This window comes from Poromitra crassiceps (assembly GCF_964638095.1).
Source record: "Poromitra crassiceps genome assembly, chromosome: 9".
In the NCBI taxonomy this organism is placed as follows: domain Eukaryota; kingdom Metazoa; phylum Chordata; class Actinopteri; order Beryciformes; family Melamphaidae; genus Poromitra; species Poromitra crassiceps.
The window spans coordinates 47,782,527-47,788,526 of record NC_139630.1 but is presented as its reverse complement, the minus strand read 5'-3'; the positions used below and the strand labels follow the sequence as shown (position 1 = coordinate 47,788,526).

The 6,000-nt window shown below is 47.4% G+C and overlaps 1 protein-coding gene across 4 annotated transcripts in view; it reads right to left on the bottom strand.

Moving 5' to 3' along the window:
• utrn (utrophin) overlaps positions 1–6,000 on the bottom strand; it is a 249,561-nt gene that overhangs the window by 55,788 nt on the left and 187,773 nt on the right. The window lies entirely within an intron of this gene.

The window sequence follows — 6,000 nt, the reverse complement described above, 5'->3', positions numbered from 1 at the left end:
GCTACGAAAACCTGCGTCATACTTATTTACTTACTTACACACACACACACACATACACACACACACACACACGCACGCACACACGCGCGCAGAGGCAGGCAGCATTTCCATCAACGAAAAGATTGGAGGGCTTTTGTTTACTTCCACAGCTCATGAATGCCATAATGAGGACGAGCATGCTGTCCGCTTCAACTGTCCTCCACGCTGAGCCTTTGTTCTACCTAACAATCTCCTCTGTTCTCCTTCAGGAGGAAGAGGAGAACCGGTGACACATCTACTACAAAGCTGCTACGGATTAGATAACACAGAGGGAGACTATTGTGAGCGCGAACAGAGGCATCAGAGAATAATATGAAACAGAAGAGGGACAAAGACTGAGGGATTTGCTGGCAGACGTACAGCCTGAAATCTTCTTGAAGATGCAAACTGGGTGGACTTCAACCGTCCTTCTGTCTCTGTGGGAGGACCTGTGACGCTCACGGCGTATTGAGAAATGTATCAATGCCGTTACAGAACCGTTAGTGCAGACTTATTTTTAGCTATATAGATGGTTTTCACAAGCTGCAATCCCACAGCACCTTTTTCTCAGCTTCTTCTTTGGTGTTTTATGGCGGTTGTTATCATTAAATGTTGCATTACCATTCTATCATCTTCACAGTGCTATTTACAGTGTCCACTTTCTCAGCTGTTCAGGGGGAAACACTGACATACTTCTATTTAAAAAAATGTTTTTTGCTATGTAAACGTTTAAATGCAAAGATAGGCCTATGCGTGCAATAACGTACTAGTCAGCTTACACTGTAACATGTAGCTTTTATTAGCCTCTCAGGCTAGCTCTGGACCAGACAACAACGGTTCCTATTACCCAGTGTGTGCACGTTTTTCTGACAGGGCTGGTTGTTATGGCAACTATCAACAACAACAACTACTACTAACTACTACAAGACATAAAGACCGAAATAGGCTACGTTGTTACTGTGTCTGTCGGAGACACGGCGTCACGTTAACATTTAATATGAGCCGAATATCAACCTGCGCACAGCTATCTATACAGGAAGTAAACCGGATATTCAGGTGGGTTGTGACATTTGTTATTGTTGTCAAGTTAAAACCGTCTATAAGCATGGGTGGGAGATGAGCCCTTAACCCAGGCAGTGTTGGTGTGATGATCTAACTCAGTGAGCGACTACAGGACAATGTTCAGAAAAAGTTCCAAACATTGAAACATTTGATGGAAAACGGTGCCGATGATGAAATGAAAGAGTTTGCATCCAGAAATGGCAGTGAAGCTGCCGAGTGGCCGGGAGGTGGCTGTGCGCCGCGCGCTCAGAGCGTCTGGGGACAAAGCCGGTTGAGTCTGGTGGGGCGAGGCGTGAGTAAACATCAATAAATCAAAATGGGGTCAGGGAACAGGATACAGCGGGAGGTGAAGGAATGATGAAATTGATGCCGCCACTTGAGCACGGCGAGGGGAAAAATAAACTTTTACTAGATCTGTTTTACGAGAGATCCGTCTGTGGAAGCAAAGCAGGCTGGAGCCATCCGATAGAAACCAGTCGTCTGGTCTGACCCTTTTAGGCTGACAGAGTGGAACCAGAACAATTAAGGTCATCAAAGTGATGGCCCTTTCCTGTTTAGTGCAGCATTTCCTGACTGCCGAGCCCAACAGAAGCTTAAGTGGCGTTTTTGTTAATTACTCACTTCTATCCTGTAGCACACCACATATTGAGCATAGCATTACAGGTGTTAGATTCAAGATTCAAGATTTTTATTGTCACTCCATGGTACAAGTATCACGTGTGAAATTCTTGTGCTGTGGACTCCGTTTACGACATAGTACAAATAGGCAACAAGCAATGAGCAATAGGCAATAAGAAATAGGCATCAATAAGCAATACTAAGCAGCAATAGGCAATAAGGCAGAATAGCGATAAGACAAGTCAGTGGCTTATTCATTGCACATAGGTGCACATGTCATGTGCATACGTTAGACGTGTTCAGACATTTTAAATTCGACGTATTTGACATGCAGGTGCAAATAGCATGTACCTTATTAAACATACAATTAACATTAGGCATTGTGCATACGTTAGACGTGTTCAGACATTTTAAATTTGACGTATTTGACATACAGGTGCAAATAGCATGTACCTTATTAAACATACAATTAAACATTAGGCATACATAATGGTAGCAGCTGCAGTACGGTACGGTACGACTACTACACTATTTGTGTATGTTAAGGAGTCTCGTGGCCTGCGGGAAGAAACTGTTCCTCAAGCGATTTGTGCATGCTTTTGGAACCCTGTATCTCCTCCCTGAGGGTAGCAGGGAGAACAGGCTGTTGTGGGGATGGTTTGTGTCTTTGATGATCTTCAGGGACCTCCTGAGGCACCGCTGATTATACAGTTCATGCAGTTCTGGCAACTCATCTCCTGTTACTGTGCCCGTTTCTGTTTGTGTGCATCAGTAAGAGACCAATAAAGATGACAAATGAAAACTGGGAATCCACAGATTCCAATGGTGTCAGTCTGATGATCACTCTATATGACTACAACTCACTGAACTAGCAGCCGAGGAAAAACACTTCAGCTGTGTTCACACCGAGATATTTATTTTTCTCTCTGTCGCTCGATTCAACCCTTTGGAATCGCTCTGTCGCTGCGTTTAAATCGCTCGTCCTAAGGCACAAGAATTGACGGACATCTGGGGGCTATAACGTTACGCAATGTCATGTTTGTCCACTACGAGCCACCGTATTGTTTACAAGCTAAGCCTATCAGCGTGCTCCTAACGCGAGCTCTATACCGGTAGTACAGACTTCACTTCATGTCAGCTGTCAGCCTGTCAATGCGGTTTGTTGCCACACAATAAACCAGCGGTTTGTTCCAAGCCAGTGTGATCCTTGACTCACTCTCACACGGCAGCCAATCAGCGTTGAACAGCGAGCGACTTTTGCCAGCGAAATTTCGCTCGAGTTGGGATATTTCATCTCGGACGACGAGCGAATTTTCGCCCTATCGCTCTGTCTCTGTCGCTCGGACGCCCAGCGATTTTTCTCTCGGGGGAATATACGCTCAATCGCTCGTTTGCATTGACTTTGTATGTAAACTCGATGTCAGCGAAAAACTTTAATAGGTCGGTGTGAATGCAGCTTTACTGTTGCGAGAGGCGGCGACAACAGGGTAGTTTGAAACAGGTAGGCCACAAAGTCAACCTCCGCTCACAAAGCCAGCCAGCTCACATCAGCTGCTGGCTCCGCTGACTTCCTTATAGGCATTCGATCAGCAAATCTCATACTTATTTAAAGTTGCTTCATTTCAGCCTCACTTTTTCTGTACTTTCTGTTCTGTAGCCGGGGGTCTTTGCTGCTGCCCTCCCTGCCTTAGGCAACACATGGAAGGGCAGGGAGCTCCCTGAAGCAGCTGCTGCTCTCCCTGCCTGAGGCATATGGAAGGCCAGCGAGCTCCTAGAACAGAGCCATACCGTCCAATAGAACTATTGCATATGGCAAGAAAAGTTTCCTTTTGACTATAGTGGTCCTGACTCCTGACTGAACTCTGCAAAAGGCCAGCGCAAGCCAATAACGAAAGCCTTCCTTGGCACGTATCCATGGCGACCATGTGTAAACAGTGCATCTAAATGGTAGTGTGGCACCATCAAGCTGTTGGCCGCAGACCAGCCAAACACTCGCGGCTGCACAAAAGTGGCTCTCTTCCCTGGTGGGAGTTTGTCACTGTCACACACATCATGGATCAGCCTCATGAATAGCCATGAGCCTGCAGATGACTGATTACTCGTGTGTGTGGATATCCAACCAGACAGAAGCAGTCAAATATGTGAGTGAGCCAGAGAGATGGGAAGATTTCACCAACTCCCCCCCCCTCCTGCTGACACCTCCTGCCAGCCTTATCAGGAAGCGATGGTGACAGGTGATAAGTGCCTGCATTCAGCGCTTGACATCTTCTGTCTCTCCCTGGTTTTCAATTGTCTCTCTCTCTGTCTGCTTCATCCCCCCCCCCCCCCCCCCCCCGGCCATCTTCTTTTTTTAAACCGCTTCGGAAAACTTTTTTTCCCCCTCCCTCTCACCCTCCTCTTCAGCACTCGAAATACATTCTAAAACAGCTTTGAGTTCTTCTGGAAACGCAATTCAACTTAATTTGAAGAGTCAACACACAGTAGATGCTCGCTCAACAAAGACATCCCAGGGAGGACATGCACAAACACACACTCACCCCCTACATGTTTCCAGGGCCACTTTTCCCTCACAAAATGTCACGGGTCAAACGGGACGGCATCTGAGGTCGATGGCACGTGGCGGCCAGCATAGAACCCACGTGAAGCCATTGATTCCCCCCTAGGTCTCCCATAAATACCTTACCACTGAGAGGGGGGGGGGGGGGGGGTCAATCAACAGCCTTTTGTCAGCTCAAAGACATGAGGCAGGGGGTGAGAGGAGGAGATGAGACATGAGGCAGGGAGTGAGAGGAGGAGGAGATGGGAGAGCAGACGAGCTTGGAGAAATGGATGTGTCAAAGACGCTTCATGGCAGCGCTCAAACAGTGACAGATTTAGAATTCACTTTTCACAGCGCACAGCCGTTAAAGACGGCCCATTTCCTTTCTTCCCGTTTCCTGTTTCTGAGGCAATTTGCCCCTGAGGAGGGAAAACGTGCTCGTGTGTTTGGGTTCAACAAGCCTAGAGGCAAGGACACACAACATATGGTGTGTGTGTGTGTGTGTGTGTGTGTGTGTGTGTGTGTGTGTGTGTGTGTGTGTGTGTGTGTGTGTGTGTGTGTGTGTGTGTGTGTGTGTGTGTGTGTTGGTTAGACACACACGTTTGAGCGTAGTTTTGTTGGTGCGTGCGTGTGTGTGTTTTGTGTGTTTCTGTGCTTGTGTGTGTGGGCAGGTTCAGTGGCTGCGCACATCTGTGATCACAGGCTGTTGTTGACTCCAAAGTTCCAAACGCCTGTGCTGTGAGTTTGGTTCTGTCTCTGGCTTTCATCTCTGATCCAAGCTGCAGGCCCAAACACAGTGCAGGTGTCTCTCGCCCCCGCTCTGGCTCTCTCTTTGCGTCTAAATCATATATTCCTTCACGCCCCCGTCTGTCTCCTCGTCGTCTTGTCTGAAAACGTCCCCTCTCGACCTCGTCCCATGTCGTGCACCCTCAGCCGTTTGATCCGTGTCTCCACATTTCTGTACGTGCGCCCGCCTCTTTGCCGGTCCACATTTATCCATCCTCCTTATCCGTTTCCCCTCAAAAGCTCTTTTGATTTAAGCCCTGCCGCGCCTGAAAATAACACTTTATCCTCTCACTGACCTGCCTAGTTTAAGTTAAAACAATTTCAGTCAAAAATACACCCATCTTTTCTCTGCCTACATCTCAAATTGGGGGCTGTAACACAGGGATGAGCGTCCCCAATGATAGCTGAAGCTGCTGCCAAAAGCTTTCTCTCAGCATCTGCACCCTCGCCTGCCACAAAAAGAGGACAGTCTGCAGTTTACGCACGTCATGGGACATGATGTTATGGTAGTGAGGTCCTGCAAACTTTTTGGTAGGTAAGTCCTTCAAACTTTCCAAAATTCAAACAGTTATAACTTGTATTGGAGGGCGCCAAAGTGCAACGTTTCTGCTGTCCTGGTTCCCATCACTAAAGGCCTTCTGTGTGGTTGACATTGCCTGCTGCTTGGCCTGATATACAAAGGATTAGAATGCCAGGCGAGACGAGATGGCCAGCTTAAGTTGTTACACTGACTATTAGAATAGTGGGGGAGGCTGTCGAGGGATGCAGCCAGGTATTATCTATTCTGGAAAGGCGCTGTACTGAATGCACAATGTGCGGCTGAAACAGCTTGAATTTTAATATACACCGAGGAGCAAATCAGCAGAAAGAAGTTTCTAATGGGCAGCACAACGCATGAGGTACTCATGGATGAGATCATCCATGTGTGATGCAGGTGAGGAGTCACAGGAGATCACAGCTCTAATGAGAAATGGTTG